A 20,896-nucleotide genomic window follows, 5' to 3' on the forward strand; every position below is an offset into this window, starting at 1 on the left:
AAAATGGGAAACGAAAACAAATAACACATGAAATGGTTGCATTTCACGGTAACCCTTAAACATTAAATATGTGGAATCAACCGCAATATTCAAACAACATATTTGAGGAAAGATGTATTTAAATTTGACAATAATTTTGCTCGTGTTCTTTGTAAGGACCAATTTGAGTATTCATTTTTGATACTATTTTTGATGAATCCTCACTTCTTTATAGGGCTGTTTGACAGTTATGAATTTAAAAAGTAGTTACAGCTAGTGCAAATCGGACATCTTCTGGCAGTTTGTTCCAACAGTGGAGGGTCATATTAACTAACTAAGGTGAGAATTAGGTTTAGCTTAAGGGAATACATTATGCCAGTGAGAGTCCTCACAAGTATAGCAGTACAATTCTGTGTGTCAAGTGAGTTACCACACACAGTAATGGAGCCACCTGCCTCTACCTGCAGCAGTACAGTCAGACATCCAGCGATAGCCCAGGTCCAGTTGTGGCACGCCCGTTTATAGTTTGCATGTGTTGGAACAGATTAGGCATGTCTGCTTTTGAAGAGCACATACCAAGATCCTAACACACACACACACACACACACACACACACACACACACACACACATGCACGCTACGTGTTTTTGGCTGTTTGAGTGTGTTAGCCTACATGTCTGTCCACAGCCTTGTCTGTTTGTCTACCTGCTTGTTTAATATTGACAGCATGTTTTGCAGCCTGACGATCTGATGACATGTAAATGGAGCTTCCGTATCAGGCACTCAAACCACACTTTTATTAACAGTGACACAGCAGGTGATCATGGCTCGCTTGATTGTTGCCTTGCTCAAAGACATGGAAATGGTACAGGCTCCTCTACTCAGTGATCGCATCCCAACACACTCACATTACGCATTACACAGCGCCACCGAGCCGGTTACCAATTCGGTCATAAATAACCGTGTCTTTTGCCGTTTTTGAATTTGTCTGACGATTTCGGCGTTACCAACAGAAGTTTCCAAATCTGGTTGTCTCTTCAGCTAGAATTTCTTTGTTGCCATCTTCTTGTAAATTACCCTTTTTCATGTCATCAACACAAGCACTTGTTTGCGGAGAATTGTCACACTTTGGGCTCAATCGGAGATTACACAGACTTTGTACTTGGGAGCTGGCAGGGTAAAGACGGTTTGATGTCCGATCCGACTGATTCAGACATTAGCGTTCTCTAGATAATTCAGGTTTGCGGTGCACGTGTGAAAGCGGCCGGCCTTAGATTACAGTGTCAGAGGAGTGCCTTAAATGTAAATGTGAATTGGGCTAACTGGGACAACAAGACTTCCAGCACCAGTAGATCCATAAAGACCTGTCATGCTTCGGATCAAGACTTTTTTTTAGTTTGAAGATGGTTTACGTATGGTAACACTCACTATTCTGTCCTGCTGCCTCAGGCATCGGCATGTAGATGATGTTTGGATGTGTCCTGCTTATAACTGACGTTGTTTTAAGTGCCGCCCTGAGGAGACGAGTGAGATAAAATCTATCTCTTTTAGGAAATGTCCCTTCAAGCATCAGATAACACATCACAGACGTCATTGATCCCTGTTTGTTTGTTTGTGTTTGTGTACACTTATTATGTTGAGAGAGACATTCAATGCCACTGCTCATCTTCCACCATTTACTTACATTCACTTACAAGTGACCCTGAAGTCCTGAAGTGAAGGAAGCCATAACAAGTTTGGATAAGCCAACCTGCTGGTTGCCATGGTACTAGACCTCATCTGGCCTTATCTGCCCTCTTTTGCTGTGTGTGTGTGTGTGTGTGTGTGTGTTGTGCCCGTGCTATGTGGTGATCTCAGTATTTGTGAATTGTGTGAAACGGTGCCTGGTGATCCAGGAAGTCCTCGCCGGATCTGCAGTTTCAGAAGTACCACCTAACAGTTTTCTAATGAGCTGTCAATGCTAGATGAGTCTCTCTCTCTCTGTCTCTGTCTCTGTCTTTTAAAAAAAAAAATATATATATATATTCTCATTTTTTCAGTCTTTTTTACATTCCCTTCTCCTTGTTTTCATTTTAATTTTTTACATGCAACCTCTTCTCTCTCTTTGGCCTGACATTCATTCACTTTTTCTCTTTTATTTCTTTTGCTCTGCTTTACTCACTGCCTCCTCTTTGGTGTCTCCCTGCAGAGTGATCAGTCTCTCTCTTTTCCCCTCCAAATGTTTCTACATTACATATCCCATGTCTCTCACTTTGTTGACTTTTTATAGCTTCCCCTTTAGGAACAGTAAATATTGTTAACTACTGAGCTTGATAGCGTCTAATTGCACAATAAACATTTTATACATTTCATTTGACTGGAGCTTTGAAAGAATGAAATCAGACCATAAATTAAATTTTATGATTTAATGAGCGCATTTACAGCTCTGTGTCAAAATGTTTTTTAGTAAAGTAAAACTGCTTTTATATAGCATAAAAGGCTGACCACTTCCAATGAATTAATGACCTTCTAACAGAAGAAATTAATACCGGTTTTTTTATAACAGTAACCTCAAAAATCGAAGGTGCTTTTTCACAGTTACTGTTAAGACCATCACTTAGCAACTAAGATGATCACTAAAGATGAAGTGCTTACCACCTCAGCTTACACATTTCCTGTTTCCTCTCTTCATATCTGTGTTTAGGCTGCTGGTGGTTGTTTTAAAAAAAAAAATGGACTCATTGAATGAATGCGATCTTCTTAGCAACTTTGAAAGTGGAAATAAATCTACCAGATTACACAGTGGTCTCCTCAATATATCTTCGGCACTGCTTCTGGGTTACAGCTTAACAAAACTGCCTTCAGTTTAAATGTTCTATTGTTGTAAAGGTTACTGCTTTGACTCCCATCCCATTCTGTGGTGTAGAGGTTTATTTAGGGAGAAATACATGTAAGTTCTCTTTTTGTTGAGGTGAAAACAAAAAGGGTGTTTGTCCCTAAGTAGGGCCGCCCTTCCCCTCTCTTGCCCGCTACATTACAAGCCTGTAGGACACTTCAGGTGCATTATGGGATAGAGAAAAGCTGTACTGCCAAGTAAAGACATGGCTGACTCAAGTAGATTTTCATTAAAAAAGAAAGAGATTATTATCACATGTTGTTATTATTAGATATGTGTTGATATAAAATCTAATCAAAGCCATCAAATGATGGCTAATAAAAACCCTAACCTAACCCTAACCTCAATAAAATGTCATGGTGTGTTTTCTTCACATTCCTGTCCTCACACTGTGAGAATAACTAGTTAGTTTGAGTGTCCTGTGTGTTTTCAGGCTAACAAGCTCAGGTGATCATCTCCTGATCTGTAACCGGACAATGTGACTTCATGGTAAAAGCATTACTACCATGACATGTACATGTTCCTTTCATACCACCACCGCTCTTTATATCAACGCATCACTGCAATCTGTTCTAGTTATGGATCCCTTTTTTTTTTTTTTTTTTTTTTTGGCACCCTGCGGGGAGGACAAAGGTCAAGCTCAGCCGTAGAACAGCTGGGAGAGATTCAGTGTCGTGCTTGAGGGCATTTCAGCAAAGCAGCAGCTGGGTGAGTCAGAGGCTCGAACATGATCGTTCTCCAGATGAAGGACGTTCTCCCAACCCACCCTGCCATGCTGCTGTCACGCCCACCGACCTGCATATAATCACAGTCTTGTCTTGAGTGAGAGGGCAACAACTCAGACACGCACAGTTTAGTCTCAGGCTTTATTTTGAAAATGTGCAGACTTTAGTGTCAGGTTAACAGCTTCAGCTCAGATCGATCCAAATACAGTATATTGTTTTTTTCACCATCATCGCAATATCAACTGGCGCAATAAACACATTGCGAAAGGCTGCGACTTATCGCGAAAGACACTCTTTGGGCCCTATCTTGCACCCAGCGCAGCGCAGTGCAAAGCCCGACGCAAGTGTCTTTGCTAGTTTAAGACTGACGCAGTTGTCAATTTCCCGTCCAGTGCCCCGCGTCGTTTAAATAGCAAATGCACCTGAGCCCATCTTTGCGCCCATGGGCGTGCTGGTCTTACGGGGAGGTGTGTTCAGGTGCATTCTTGGTGTATTGCTATCTTGAGGCAGCAGGAAGTGATCGCGCCATTGACCAACAAAAACCTGGTCTAGATAATGGTCAGTAGCGCAGCATTTCATTGTTATTTTAACAGCGCATTAGTAAAATGCACCTAGGCTCGTGCACAGCGCATGCACACTGTGCTTGTTACACACACACACACACACACAGGGAAGTGCAGCAGCACACAAACATGCAAGAGATTACAAATAAAAATATTACGGTGCAGATCCGCCATCATAATAGCAATGCGCCAAGGTACAAACACGCCCAAGGGAATGTGTAATGACACTTTGATTGGTTTATTGCATGTTATGCCCAAAACACACCTATGAATTAATGAAGACACTAAGTACAACTCTTTTGAACCATGCGCCCGGTGCACGGACCTTTTTTTCCGCTGTCAAACTAGCAAAAGTGGATTTGGACACGCCCTAACAAACCTGCACCATGCGCTTCACGCCGTGCGCTTAGATCGTTAAAATACAACCCAGAGATTAGTAGTGCCTTTTACGTTCAATTCAACATTCAATTTGTTCAATAAAAGAATGTTGGAAATGATTTCCTTTCATTTGTTTCAAGCTCAACAAGCACTTTGTTGTATTTTAGCAGAATACTGAAAGCAAGTTTATTTATCGCAAGTAATATCGTTATCGCCGAGGCCGATCACATTCAACAACGTTAACGCTTATTTTCCTCATATCGTGCAGCCCTAGATCCAAACAACTAGTATTCATCATCAACAGTAGATCACATTTTGCATGTTGACTGTGGTCTTTTCCTGCTGACAGTGAAGTATTCTCGCTCCACTGGACCCCTCCAGGTCTCCGGGATGAATGAGCACGTCGGCTCTGGGCTTTGCAGTTACACTATTTCCTTATACTGAATCAAGAAACTGGTCAGCGTGACGTTTTTGACTAGAAATCACCCCGTAGCTCCTGCAGAGGTTCCAGTTCTGCCATTTAGAACCTCTCTTGGTCCCCAGTGGTTTCGAGGTTGCAGCTCCCTGCAGTGCTGCAGTGAGTGTTTTTTCTCCCCTCAGTACTCTGAAGTGGTGAAACTGGTTCACATTCTGGCTCCAGTCTGGTTCTCACTGTGCTGACTCCCTCTGAGCTCTGTGGAGTGGGTGGGTGTGAGCAGAGCTAGATCACAGCCCTGCACCGGGCGATTTCCCTTTCACTTTGTTCACATCAATAGGGAAGGCGAAGCAGGGCAAAAGAGAGAGGGGGGGGGGGAGAGCAACAAAGGCCAAGAGAAAGGGAAAGGAGGAGGGGAGCGGAGGGCACAGAGTGGTGGTGTTTGTCCGAGGCGAATGAATGAAATCTTTATCTCTGACGGAGAGGAGACAAGGCTGCTCTCACGTATCTTCTCACTCACTTTTACTCTTTTGCCTACTTATACTCCTGCTACTTTTCCTCTCTTTACTCTGTCCTTTACGACAGTCCCTTTTCTCTCTCTCTCCAGCCTTTACTGTATTACTGTCTCTTTCACTCTCTCCCTGTATCTCTTTCTCCTCCCTTTCTCCCCTTTTTCATCCTCTCTGAACTCAGGCCCTCTGGTGGAGGTCAGGGAATTCGTCCTCTCTATCTGCCGTGTTTTGCTTTTCCTGAATCTTTGCCTCTAAAGAAAACAGGAAATCGCAAACTTATCCTTGTTCTTTTTTTTGATACGCCCATAAATTCCCAGCTCAGCTACTGGTACTCAGGAGCTGGATATTGAGTCAAAGTGCTGATACACTGCTGCAGATGTAAGTGTTGACTATTGGGCCAATAACACGCTAAAACAGGGTGTTTGCACCAGAGAATTTCAAGAAAACTAGACTGACACCATGAATGAGTTACTTGATTAAAAGTGTTAACATACATTTTTACCTTACAGAAAAAAGGAAGAAATTCAATTTTACTTACCTGTAATTATATCCTGAGATTAGATTCCGGAGGTCTTGTGATTAGATTTTTTTTTAAGATTATTTTTTTGGGGCTTTTCCCTTTTATTAGATAGTGACAGTGGATAGACAGGAAAGGGAGAGAGAGATGGGGGATGACACGCAGCAAAGGGCAACAGGTCAGATTCGAACCCGGGCTGCTGCAAAGGACTCAGTCTATATGGGTCACACGCTCTTACTGGGTGAGCTAGAGGCCGCCCCATGCTCCACGTAGTTTGTATGTGTTTTTTTTCTTCCTTTCAAAAATCTGTGTGGAGCTGAAACTGAGAGATTAAAGATTGAAGGTTCTGCCAGAATGGTCCATTTATGTGCAATCCTGAGTAAACTTGTGAATTAATTGTTATTCTCCTCGCAACTATTCTGGATGCTGTTTGCAGGACTCCACAATCCTCCAAGTCGACCACTAAATAAATTCTCACCCTGTGGGAAACCTCTGAGTCCCACTTGAACTGATGCCTGAATGACTCTTGACATTAAGAGTTTGCTCCAAATATGCACAGGTTCATTAGTATTACATAATGCACGCTTCACAGTGTCTGAACCTCGGAAAAGAACATGTGCCAAATGTGCCACTTGATTTCACAATAATGACCTCCATGGTGCGGTGTTTGAGCTTTTGCAAAGGTTCTCCACTAAAGCCTGGGAATGTAGCACGGTGAATACACCACAAATAAGACATTCTCTTAAATGACTGCTGTATGTATATTAGATTTCAGAAATACAGATATTACCAACGTGGCATGATATTGTGGGTAAAATAAATCGAATCTGACATGCAGCATGCTGCAGCCTTCTTCAGTAAGGAGACTAAACTTCTTTGACCATACACTTACAATTTGCACTGCACAGACTGTTGATACATTCATGAAACTAAGCTAAGTACTTTAGCAGTTTTGGTACAGTACATGCTAACAAATACACCTCCATCTGATTTCACTTTTCTCCTTCTCTTTGTCTTTTGCATCACACATTTTTTATGATGGTAATCTACATTCAGTAACTGAGCCTCTAAAGATGTTCAGTAAGCCAGACGAGAAGCTTTGAGCGTTGGATTTATTACAGGAATGTAGGAAGGTGTTGTGAGTGTAAATGTTTGTGTAGTGGACGCTGCTGACAGAGGGGGAGAAAGAAGTGTACAGCCTGGCCAGAGAAATATTTTACTAAATGATTTAGCCTGTAATGTATATAACATTCATTGAGAAAAGCTTAAGGAAAGCGGCTAGAGAGAGAATTGAAAGAGGCTTTGTGAAAGTGGTAAAAGAGCAATTGATACACAAGCAGAGAAAGATGGTAGTACAAAGAAATATGGATAAGTAGCAGGAGAGATCCACCAAGAGGGAGGGAGAGAAAAATGGACAGACTGTGAGGAACAGATCCGAGAAGTGGAGCTAGAGAACAGGAAGGGCACAGGGAGCGAGCGAGAAGTCGAACAAAGGCCTATTTTAGTACCATCCGCTTTGCAGCCATATGTAGCGTTCTCCTCCAGCAGTCGTCTTTGTTATGTCTGAGCGCGAAAACCATCCCTCATGGTTTTGGCTGCCTTACAGGCACGCTGACGCAGTGGTTTGCCATAATGACTTTATCATGCTAGTTTTTTTTTTACAGTAGCATGGTTTCGCTGCTCGCTGTCGTGGTATAGGTGGCTGATTCACTGTTACATGTCTAACCCACATGGTGGAATGTAGTAGTGTTGCTCCAGACACGACGTTCTCTCATTTAGTATCCATGCAGACTCAGAATTCCTTTTGCAAGCAAAGCTACTGGATGGCTCCCTAGGCGCTCTGTATATGAGCACAATTTCCTGTATGCCACATGCAGTATATTAGTAGTGGCCTCTGCTCCTCCTGGACTGAAAGTGCACATTGTTCTTTCTCTGTACTGTACAGTGAACACATCACATGGACACAACAACAGGATATTGCACATAAACTGACCACTGCAGTTCCAAAGTGTAAGCAACTTTTATCTTCAAGGGGAGTGCATTTAAAGGGGTACTCCAGCGATGTAGTCTTGCATTTCCATAAAGTTTTGGGTACTCACAAGAGTCTAATTTGATGTAGTAGAGGCCGGTATATTCAGATTTTTAGTCCCTATCTTGGGTCAAACAGGATCCTACACTTACCCATAATGCAAATCAGTAGCGTCTTTCATTAGGCCTTTCCTGCCTGGTAAATGATCTTTCAAACTCCATACCCCCATTTCTGTTTTTGTGTTGTATTTACAATTTAATAAGATGTTTAACAGGATATGCATATGAAAAAAAACCACACAAAAAACAGCCTTCTTTTCTTATTGTTATTGTTTCTTTTACATTTGTTTATTGCCTTTTTAATATGTTTATGTATACACCATCCACCAAGGCAAATTCCTTGCAAGTGTTGCTTTTCTGATTCTTCTGATAAAACACACAACAACACATACACATAACATTAATAAAATATATTTATATATATATATGTGTGTGTGTGTGTGTGACATGGAAAATTATGATTCATGATATTTGCTTCATAGCCAGATGATGTGGAAATTAAAAGCTTCCTCGTGCTTAACCAAGTGATGACGACCTGTCCAGATATTTCAAAAGACAGCAGACAGAAGAGCTTAAGTAAGAGAGTTTTAAACAGGTGTGTGGCGAGCCTAAATTCTTCCTGAACGCCTGGATAAAAGCCAGCAGAAACAACTGACGAATGCCCTACCCATCTCTGGTAGCACAGAGTGAAGGCCGGTAGAGGGACGTATGGAGGATGTGAAGTGAATGATTGATGAAGCGCGTGTGGGCTGAATGTGATATGTATGTTTCCCAGTTGTTGCAGTCTCTTGTAGCCCACCTGTCTCTCTTGGCACATCCAGTCTGCGTTACTCCTGCCTGGAGTTCCCCTACCAGGTCCCTTCCAAACATACGTCTTCTCTTTTACAACTCCTCTCAGCTCCCCTTCCCTCTATCCTCCATATGACCAAAATAAGAAATGACAGGCTGCACTTTAAACCGCTTATCAGCTTAAATTAAGAAGTGGGCTTGCACTACATAAGCGTTATCCTCCACCTTTAGTTGAGGTGATTTAGCCTTTTGCAGCTCAGTGAAGTATATCACTTGTATCTCCAACCACGGGATTCAAAAGTGTAATTCAAAACAGCAGCAAGTGTGTGTTTTATTCACATAAAGCTGGACTCCCCAGTGGAGTATGTGAACGATTCTCTGGGCATTTAAGTACTACCAATTTCAATACTTTAGGGCCACAAACAGGCAAGATTGCAAGTGTCTAACCCATATCCTGATACACACACTGGCTGATCATGGTTCCCTCTGTGCTCTGCTGACACCCTCCCACCCCACTGTATCCCCCAGCTGTTTGTGGTCACAGGGTGTGTCGGGGGGTCTGCTGGGTGCAGTCAGATCGGTATTTGCATGTTTTGCGTTATGACTGACTGCTGTCACATTACAGGGTGTGGACGCCTGCTGATACTCGCTTCATAAAAAGATCTCTAAAGAGAAAGAATGAGAGAATGACACAGTGCCTTCTAGCTCACACACTCTGAAAATAGCTGCTTCCTAAAGTGTCAAATCAGAGAGGGATGGCTTTTTAAGAGAGGGGACGTCCACGCTCTTTTCTTACAGCCGAGAGTGTTAGGATGCTAGGGCCATGCTGTAACTTCAGTGAATTTATACTCTACTGCGGGGTGTGGCCAGGGTGGGAGATTACTACCAACCAAATTTGAAGAAATATCTCTTATTGGCTGGTAACTTTATCTTCTTGGCCAGCCACTAGCGTCTTTGGAGAATCCTGTATTCTAAAAAAAAGCCCTGCATTTGGCAGTGGAATCATGAAAATGTTGGCTTTCTTTTCTGGGTGTGACTGGTTCAGTTTCCACAATCAAATGATGGCTTATGGGACGAGAGACCAATGTTATAATACAGTAGATGAGACAGATGGAGAGAGGAAAGAAAGAAAAAAAAATTAGGAATTCAAAATAAACTGTCTGCTGAAAAATTGCTATTAGCTCAGTGTGATGAAGTTGCAGCGCATTGCTCTCCAGAATCTGGTGTTTTTCATTTGTCATGAGGCTAAATAGATGACATGCATTCTGATCCTCCACTACGATATCATCCAGCTTCCCTCCATCCTTACTCCTGTCTCCTCCTCTGTTCCCCTCACTTCCTCCATCCTGTGTCCTTTGTTCCCCACCTCTAATCCTCGTGGTCCACCCCTCTTGCTCCCCTCTTTTTCTCAGCTGCTTAGTTGGGCCTCGTGATGAGTGGTTATTAATTACAGTCTCTAATGAAATGAGCAGCTTTCAGCTGGCCACTGGCTCTGTTTGTGTGTGTGTGTGTGTGTGTGTGTGTGTGTATTTGGAAATCCTCTTTAAGCATGGCCACAGTTAATGGTTTCTTGGGCATTCATTCAAGCTTTTTAATAATTTTTTTTAGTAAAAGCTGACGAGACCATACACAAGATTGGGTTCACAAGACGAGATCTTAAAGCAGCCATATTATGCTCATTTTCAGGTTCATAATTGTATTTTAAGGTTGTACCAGAATAGGTTTACATGGTTTAATTTTCAAAAAACACCATATTTGTGTTGTACTGCACCGCTCTCTCTCACTGCTGCAGATCCTCTTTTCACCTGGTCTCTGTTTTAGCTACAGAGTGAGACCTCTTTTCTTCTTCTTCTTCTGTACTATCTTTGATTGCACTGCACATGCTCAGTAGCTCAGATGTAGATCATGTCAGCTAGCTAGCTCCATAGACAGTAAAAGAAAGGCTGTTTCTACAACTTTGGTCAGTTACAAGGCAGGATTAGCTGGGAGACTTCTAAATGAGGGCGCACATGGAAGTAGTTCTTTTGTAGATTATGGTGAACTTGTGTGTGTTGTAGCAGTGCTTTGCTATTGAGAATGCAGCATGCTAGCGTTAGCATTAGCATTAGCATGCTAACGCTACGAGCTAATGGTTGCGGTTAGCCTGCTCATTTCGGCTTGTGACGTCACAAGCCGTGCCGATTTTGAACAGCTCACCCAGAGACTGAAGGCAGGACACATTCAGAAACCGTATCTCACTCTAAACAGCATGGATGGATTTTTTTCAAAGTTTGTATGTGTGTGGAAGCACCAGAGACACAACATAACACCCCAAATCCCAGAAAAAGTGTTTTTTTCATAATATGGGCACTTTAAAGAAAACTTCAGTGATGAAATATGACTGGAAAAATAGTCTTTTATTAAAGTCACAAAATGAAAAACGAGCACTGTGAAAGGTTTTGCCACAAACTCAAATGACTGGCTTCTCTCCTGTATAACTAACAGTTACACCGTTACTTAGTCCATATGTATGGTGGAGAGAACAACAGGCTAGGCTACAGATGCGTGTGTGTCTCGGGCAAGCGAGGGAGGGAGAGAGAGATAGAGCGGCGGTACCCTCTAACGTTCTAACGCTAGGTTTTACAGGCAGTTTTTCTTCCGCTATCGCTCTGCAAAAGTTAACTCGCAGTCAACTTTGGAGAACGGGCGGGGGGGGATCTTCAATGCTAATTTCGAGGTCAAAGTCAGACTCATGCTGGCTGCTGCTCTGTACTTGCTTACTGATATCGCACTTCACCTGGATGAGAAATCTCGTTACATTTTAATATCGTGACACCTCTAGTAGTCAGCCTCCTTTCCAGTGTCCTTCAGTTCCATGCAGTTAAGCCAGTCTGTGTTTATGCTATCAGATGCAGACAGTCACACAGGCCTTCCTCGGTTAAGGTTAATGCTTCACTCTGGTACGTTGGTTCTTAGTAAGGGGGAAACTATGTGCAAAACTTTGTCATTTGTCCGAGTGTGTGTATTCTTTTCAGCAGCTCCTTCCTGCTACTGTTTAAGTATGGAGTTCCTTGGTGCTTCCTTTGATCATCACTGATGAATAACCACATTTATATCTGTTCAAACTTGTCCAAGTCTTCCATTCACTTCTGGCAATGTATACTGTAAGGAACATTGTCTGCACAACTCCATTTGGTCCATTTACTAAAGAGTACTTTGTTCCATCTAAATAGAGTGAACACTAATGCTGTGTACTACTATATAAAGTCATTTTAGAGCCCTAAATAAAGTCATTTTAGAGCCCTAACAAGTTAAAAATACACATCATGATTATAGTCTTCTGTTTGATGTTGGCAGAAGTGAGTGACAACAACAAAGGCTGACTGTGATAGGCCGGGACACCTGTCAATCATTCATATATACCTTGTATTATTGCTCTTTTGAAGCCTTGATATCCTCTTAATGAAATTATTTTCAAAATCATTCAGTATATTATATGAAATCCTAACTTCTTGTTGATGAAATGTTTTGTTTGTATTTCAAATGAATGGAGGTTTGGGATTTCCATCACAGTTATAGAGTGAGAGGATCTGCATCTTACGATATTGTCATATTGGTAGTTTCTGATGGTAATTGTCTCATAGAGCATTATTTGTGCAACCTATCTTCTTTTGCCCTATTTCTTAACGGAGACAGGGAAAGGAAGGTGGGCGAGGAAAGTATTTGAGCCGTAGCAGGAAAGGATTAATAGAGAGTATAGCTGTGTTCAAAACCGTTCCCTCATTAACTAACTTACTATTCCCTATATAGTGTCTATTAAATAGTGAACTATATAGGGAAGGACCAAAGGAGATTTTGGACACTACATTGAAATTTTCATCAAACATCTTTGCGTCAGTAGATGTGTCAGATATTTGTGCGACGGGAGCGCTTAGCATCACGTAAACAAACCAAACCAAAAACATTTATAAACAGTTTTATAAAACGTTCAAAAGATAGCTCAACACGGAAAATGCTTATACTTAAACAGCTTACATTTATTCATAAACGAAAGCCTGCTCCATTTTTCCTTTTCAGTTTTCGCGAGTCCTTCTGCTTCTTCTTCTCCTCCGGGAAAACACGGCCGCGTTGCACTGTGGTGTACGGGAGTAAACTGTAGGGTACATCGTATGTACACTCAAATTAGCTGTGCATTGTGGGCATTTTATAGTGGACTATATAGTGAATGAAATTAACAGCTGATAATTCGAACACCACTACAAAATGGCGAACGCACTATGTAGTGCACTATTTTCGGTGATAGGGAATGGTTTCGAACACACCTTATATCTTGATTTTTAGGTCAGCAATGGTTGCTCCCATGCAGTTTGTATTAAAATAGCAGGTGCCCTTCATAAAATGTATTGATTTTTTCTCTCTTAAGGAAGGCCTCACATGACCCACATAAAAGTGTGCAGATTGATTCCTCTTGACGATCATTTTGTGCTGACCGTGTTTCTTTGAAGCCGGCTCCGTTTCTCATATATATATATATATATATATATATATATATATATATATATATATATATATATATATATATATATATATATATGAATGTGTTAATATTTAATAACACTGCTCTCACAGCTTGGGAACTCCCAGAGACAGGAGAGTCTTCAGAGGCAGCGTCACTGTAGTTTTAGTCTTTCAGCTTATCAGAGCCCATTAAAAACACATCTATCTCTCTCTGACTGTCACAATCATCCACTCAGCCACTAATGCACTCTTACTATTAATGTATGTCTGTGTCAGACACATGGCCTGCTGTGAGCAACAGTAGCTTCTTCTCATCACATTGTGATTCCCAAGAGTGCAGATAAATTGACCAACCCATAAAAAAACGAATAACAATACTTCCATGTACAAAAAGGTGAATATGTAATGCAAGACTTTAACCAAACTAACTTGAAATCAAGTAATTTAACGCAGAGCAAAGAGGCAAAGCGCAGCGCAGGAACGTTCTGGACTTGGTTGCTCCCATGGTTGCGCCTTGAAAGGTTAGCGGCACCTAGATCAAAGTTGAAATAATTTGAACTTTGAGCGCAGCGCACAGCAGCATTTCCGAGTGGTGCCCGACGCCACGGGTAGCGCGGCGTCTAGTTGGGCGGCACCGCTCTCGCCATAGGAAATCAATGGAATGGCCAGGGCAGAGCGGTTTACCGCAGATCATGTGTAGGCGGCTTTAGGGTAAAAAAAAAAGTCGGGAAGTGGGAATATGCTTTAGCGAGAAGTTTCATTTCTCACTGCGGGAATACAAGTGTTACTGGTGTGAGCTTTAGATAAGCGTATATGCTTAAGTGAATGCATTTAAGTTCCCTTTGGTTCTTATTTAGTTCAGGATAGTTCACTGTGTGCATCCATTCTAGGTATTGTAGAATGCTGACTTGGACCGCGTGGAAAGAGACATCACAGTGCTGTGTAATGACGAACATGCAGCTCCTTATTAACACTTATCAAAATGAGAACATTGTAAGTTGGCTGCATACTGTTGGAGAAATGCTATCACGGGTTCTATGACGCACATTGGCCTGTTACTATATCTAGGTGTGACTGACTGCTGTGTTAATGTATGTGTGTGTGTGTGTGTGTGTGAAGGAAAGGTTTGTCCTGTCTGTCTCCTCTTAAACAACTGTGCATTCAATCTAAAATGGGGCACTTCAACTATGTACAGTACATCTGACAGGTGTTTGAATGTGTGTGTGCATGCGCAGACGTGGGTTTGGTACGTTACACCGGTTCCGTGTATGTGACTGCATGTGTGAAATAATGTTTCTGCTGTACATCTGTGTCCACTTTTTTACTTTTATTTCTGTATTAATACATGTATGTGTAGAGGGTCACATGCAATATTACGCATACATATTTCCCTTTTACCAGAGTAAGCCCAGATTCCAAATAAATGCATTTTCATTGCACAGTACTTGTACTAATGCAGTAAAATCAGAAGAGGGCTAATTTCTATCAGCACTCTCTCAGCAGGTCATAATTGAATACTTACAGACATTCAACATGTCTACTACGTACATCTGTCTTCTATTTATCGCTGATTTTCCTTCTCTTTTTGTCCTGCTGTGGCATCTCTCTCACTCTCAACCTTTCTGACGCCGTTACTTTCTCTATGATTGCTTTTCCCTCCCACTCAACCTACTCATTCATTCCCACTCTGTCTCTCATCCACATTATCAACTCCATTTCAGCTCCTCGCCCACCTTCTGTTGTCTCCAGCTCTCCATTGTTATTCAGACCTGCATGTGTGTTTATGTGTGTGCTTATCACTGGTTTTATTTTAGGACCACCTCGACTGTGTGGTCTGCCAGTGTGCACAGCTGCATCGATCACACGGCTTACTTTACAACAAATATTACCATTTTATTATAAATGAGTGTGTATCAAAATTCAAGTCATTAGCTTAGTCGTCGTTACCTTTTTTCTTTTCCTCTGTGGTTTGTGAAATTTGAGTCTTTGTTGTGCTGTTCTTTTTATTTGTTCAGCCATTGTGGCTTGCTACTTATGTCATGATAGTCTATTTCTTCTGGTGACAAAAAACAAATTGTTGCTGGAAACCAAACGGATGTGGATCACTGACTGTGAACACCGACGTGGATGCTTCCATTGGCCAGATATTGCATCCTGCTTTCTTCCGCTCTCCCTTCCGGTCTCCAATGTAATTGTGAAAGAGAAACAACGATGGCAAGCAGCCAAACTAACAGTACAGTAGGTTGACTGCAAGTAATTGGCCATGTACAAAATGTTCCTCCATAACATTTTGACCCTCCTTTGCACTGTATTAAGAAGAGCATTCAACACAGTCAAGGCTCAACATCGTCTATTCTTATTTGATTTGAAGACATTCAAACAACCCAATGCAGCAATGTATTTTAATTGTACAATATCAAGTGTAGAAGCAGCAGGAAGAGGGAGTAGTAAAACGGACATTTATTCCCATCAAAATGTCAAAGTTCATTACTGAAACATGGAGTTACTGCAGCTGCTCCCATGTGACATCTCATGTAATGGTTTGTGGGGGTGGACTTGTTGAGGCCTGTCATGGATCCAGCCCCTCCCTGTGTGTGTGTGTGTGTGTGTGTGTGTGTGTGTGTGTGTGTGTGTGTGTGTGTGTGTGTGTGGACCTAAGCTTCATTCACACTGCCTGTGTTGGCCACTGGATGGTCCGGCAAAAACGCAGGTCTTTCCATTCATTTTGAATGGGGGTAGTGCTTTTAGGCTGTGGCGGGGTTTGCCGCAGGAGGGACACGCAAAAAAATGCGAATGCGGCGAAAAGTTGAGACCGACTCAACTTTTGGAGAAACGCAACCCCCACGTCACGCTGCTGTGGCCAATCATGTAACCTGTGATCAGACTTGTTGTTGTGTTTTGAGCTATAGTTTGAGGTGGTGTGAAAATCCCGTACAGTACACAGGAAACATCACTGCCTCTATCGCTGCCACAAGAAAGTTTTAAAGGCAGGCAGGGCACCTATAAAACACCATGAGGGTAAAAAACAAAACACAACGCACTGAACTGCCATGGAGTTTGTGTAATAGCTGAATGTTTTCCTGCAACAACAAAGCACGCATATGTCTCGTCGTCTCTTTTCTTTCTCTCTCTCCTGTTAAATAAAGCTGCCTTCAAGTGCGGTCGGAAACATCGAGATCTATAAACTATCTGACGGAAAACAGTAATTGTGAAATGTATAGTCAACTTGTGCTACATTGGGGGGGTTAAAGAACACAACAGGACGGTCACAAATGAGCCATCTGTGACACTCCCCCCGCCGAACTACCCTGCGGCAAATTGCCGGATCGCCGTTTCCCTGTCTGAACGCAGCCTTAGAGAGATACGGAGGACTGCTGAGATCCACCGTCATCCGGCTGGTCTCGCCACGGAGGAAAGCCAAACACTGTTCATCTAAACACACTGCCCACACTGTCATGACCCAGAGCTGGATTTAAATCAGCAAAATATCTCTCTAATAAGTAAAATGTAGGTGTGTTCAGTAAATTATCAAGGAATTTTTTAAATATGTCACAAAATGTATACTACTGTATGATTAAAGGTGGCTACCCATTTTTGCAAACACTGTGTACTGTAGACGGAGAAGTTATATAGTTATATCATAGCGGCGCTGCAGTAACTGCCGTGACCTAACGCGACACACACACACACACACAGAATGTCGAAGGTGTGTTGTTGTTGTTGCCACAGCCAGAAGACACATTTGCAGGCAGGAAAAAAAAAAACACAGCTGGCTAAACTATTTAAAAATGGCGGGTTTCTTCAGGACACCCCCCTCTGTCGCTTTCACGTCACCTTTTGGTATCGGCTCAGCTCGCTTGGAACTTCGACTGAGGTGGTGCTAAAAAAAAGTACCTGTTAGCACAAAGCCGCCCAATTTGGGGCCCGCGGGCCAAGTTTGGCCCGTGCTCTCTTTGTTTTGTCCCGCCATGGATTTGACATATTCATGCTTATTCTCCTCTTATTTTAAAAGTAATGACTACAAAACGTACATTTTGTGCAGTTAAAAAGTACGTAATCTGAGTTTAACGGAATGTAAAGCACAGTGCTGGTTTATCTATGGAGAATGGCAAGAATTACGGTATTCTTCAACATCGACATTTATTTTTGGCCCGTGGCCTTCCATCCAGATACATTTTGGCCCTTCATATGAAAGAATTTGGGCACCTCTGTGTTAGCAGGTACCAGGTACTTTTTTTCGTAATGGAAAACCAAAAAAGGCGAGTAGGTACCATGTAATGGAAAAACGCCATATGTCCATTGTGAAAGCTAACCTTTGTGTTTACATACCCTGTGAAAGTGTCAGACTGCCTATTTTTACCTCCACTTCACTAAAGTATTTCTTCTTCTCTCTGCATCACTTGGATTTTTCATCTCTGTTCATCATCTCTGTCTGGCTCCCTCCATTACTTATCCATCGCGCTCTCTTTCTGTCTTTTTAGCTCATCTTTGCCACTCATTCACTCAGAACCTTCACTTACGCAGACTAAATCGAAAACAAATCCCTTCTTTTTCTCACTATTTTCACTCTGTCTCCCTTTTCCTCCTTGTCTCTCAAATAACTGTTATTATTTACTATTGAAACAAGATGTTGTCTCGTCTAATTATTTTTGGAGGACAATCGAGAATAAAATGTGCCTCACAGACTTGTGAAATGCGTGGGATCCAACCAATGTGTTGTGTGCAGCAAAGGATGCTTTTTGTGCAGCACACCATGAGACCTTGAATATTTATGACACACAGCTTCTCTCCTAGCAGTGTTTCATAAGAACCGTCCTAACTGGGCTCAAAAATGTTTGAATATTGTAACAGACAATCCCAAAATATTATGTAAACACTACGCATGGTAAAACAAAGCCTGGAAATCACTTTCATCTAGTTCCTCTTATGATATGACCGATCAGGTGATGCAACTTGGAAGTGGACCAGGTGGAGCACGCACACACTCGCTAACGCACACAGGAGATTAACAGGCCTGCAGAGGAACCTGTGTGTGTGTGTGTGTGTGCCACATCAGCCTCCTGACAGCGCTGACTGAACACCATCTCTAATTAGAGCTGCACACAGTTTCACATCAGCTGCAGAAACAAAAGCAAGCTGCTTGGCATTTTACAGAGTGTTTATCCACACACACACACACACACACACACACACACACACACACACACACACACACACACACACACACACGCGCACACACACACACACTCACACACTCACTCCAACATACATGCACACATTGACAGCACATTGAAGAAAACACACTTTTGTAACCACAATAGGCACGTTTAGCATCAAATAAAGTAACGCAGATACACATAAATGAACTTGCACAAAACAATCGATTTCAATTCAGGTGCTGTAATAGTCCTTATATATCTGCTTCTAGACCTCCTATAGCGGCTGAATACTAAACAGCACAGAGTGACTGAGCCTGGGTATAGTGCCAGTCTTTAACTAGCCTGTGTGTTTGGCATGTATTGCCCCATCACACGCTCCGTGTTTTTATTTCATTAGATGCGGGTAAAAGCTCAGAAAAAGCAAGTAAGAGGAACTTGAGTTGAGATTAATTTTTCATAAATGACATAAAAGTTAAAATTTTTATTGTGATGTTACAATGACTTTCACTTTGTAGGAAATGATTTTATATCATTTTAAGGCTGATCCTATCTTTTTTTAAAGATCATCAATCTAACCAGACTGTCCTTTTCTTTTTTTCTCTTCCATGTTGCCGCTGCTGTTTCTGCTGACTTCCTCCAACAAAGGTAAATACATCCATTTCTCCTCCTCTGCCTCTCATATTCTTTGTCAAAACTATTGCCTGTGTAACCGCATGGTGCCAAGTAGCTTCCTTATTTCTTTTGGAAAAATCTGGTTGTCCTTTTATTTAGTGGCTACAATTTTAAGATAATCTCTGTCCTCTTGAGTCAAGTTCGTGTAGGAGACACATCGGCTAAGGTGAAACTTGAACTCGATTTTTTTCATGTCTGGAAGTGTGTGTTCTCCACACCCTCGCTGCTGCTTGCTGTTTCTCAGTTAAATATGTCCCAGTGTACGTGCACTCCGTTTTGGTTGAGTTGTTTTGAAGTGAACTGTTACCACCTCTGCACCAGTTCACAGTGCGTTGCTAGGCCCTGGCCCTTTTAAATCCAGAGGAACTTTTGTGTAAAAGGTGAAAAAACACACCGGCAGCTAGCTGCTGTACTGTCGCTATGGTTACCAGTCACACCGCCGCCATCCTCTGGCCCGGTGTGTGATGGCCTGAGGAAAATGTGTGTGAATTGGTGTGTGTGTGTGTGTGTGTGTGTGTGTGTGTGTGTGTGTGTGTGTGTGTGTGTGTGTGTGAGTGAGCAGTGTGTCCAGGGCAGCCTTTGATGAAGCTGGCTGCTGTTGACACGGTCATGTGAAAGAGGAGACTCCCAGGGGAGCGTTCAGGATCGCTGGACAGTTTTTAACATTTTTTTGTCAGGATTTCTCAACTTAAAATAGTTGTTGAATAGAGCATGTTGGCTTTGAACTGCACCGCTTCTTTGTCTGCTAAGGATGTCTGAGGTGTGTGTGCGTGTGTGTGTGTGTGTGTGTGTGTGTGTGTGGGTGTGGTTAGTTCAAATCCCCCTGGGTATCATTCTTTACTCGACAATGTCATTGGAGTATGTGAGGAAACAAATTAATGGAGGCAAATTGGAAGCTATTGGCCTTTGAACTGTGCGGGTCAGGTCATTATCTGAGGTCATCTCAAATCCCCCTGGAAAACTCACACACACACACACACACACACACACACACACACACACACACACACACACACAGACAAGGTCGCAGGTTGCTAACAGTTGAGATCAGGAGAGCCAGCAGCATTTCTGTTTGAGAAGAGAAATTACTGATCTGTGTGTGTGTGTGTGTGTGTGTGTGTGTGTGTGTGTGTGTGAGAAACCAGGTAATTATTTACCGTGTGGTGTTTACCTTTTCATGAGGTAGAATAAATGAGAGAGGACAGAGCTGATAAGACAGAAGTAGTGTGAGGAAGACTGTTCAAATTAAATATACTACTTCATTGATTGATCCTGGTTCGTTGTATATTATATTTTAATGTATCGGGCGTTCGTATGATGCCCACACAAGTACTGAAAGGATTAGGGGATTTTTTATGAAGCAAAAATGCCAATTTGTCGTTCCAGCTCCTTGTTCCTCCTCCCTGTGAGGATTGTATATGATTGTAATTTAAATATCTTTGACTTTTGGACCATTGGTTGGACAGAACAAGTGATTAAAAGAACATTGCTTTGTGCTGTGGGAAATCGTAACAAGCAGTTTCAGTTTTTTTTTATGAATTCATTGATTCATAATTTGTAAAGATAATTGAGAGATGAATCAATGAAACTAATAGTTAGTTGCTTCCCCACGCAGAGACGATTTGATATGACATGATACAAACATGATTATTTCTCTTAAGATTTCATAATAAACGTGGTATATACATGTATATACTATGTGTATTGTATACAGTAGGTGTTTTTTT

General features: G+C 42.0%; 1 protein-coding gene across 12 annotated transcripts in view; it reads left to right on the forward strand.

Annotated features, from left to right (window-relative positions):
• The window catches only part of macf1a (microtubule actin crosslinking factor 1a), a 240,862-nt gene that overhangs the window by 41,961 nt on the left and 178,005 nt on the right, over window positions 1-20,896 (forward strand). The gene's annotated exons all lie outside the window — the stretch shown is intronic.

The sequence above is a fragment of the Sander lucioperca genome, chromosome 14 (assembly GCF_008315115.2).
Source record: "Sander lucioperca isolate FBNREF2018 chromosome 14, SLUC_FBN_1.2, whole genome shotgun sequence".
NCBI classification, from domain to species: domain Eukaryota; kingdom Metazoa; phylum Chordata; class Actinopteri; order Perciformes; family Percidae; genus Sander; species Sander lucioperca.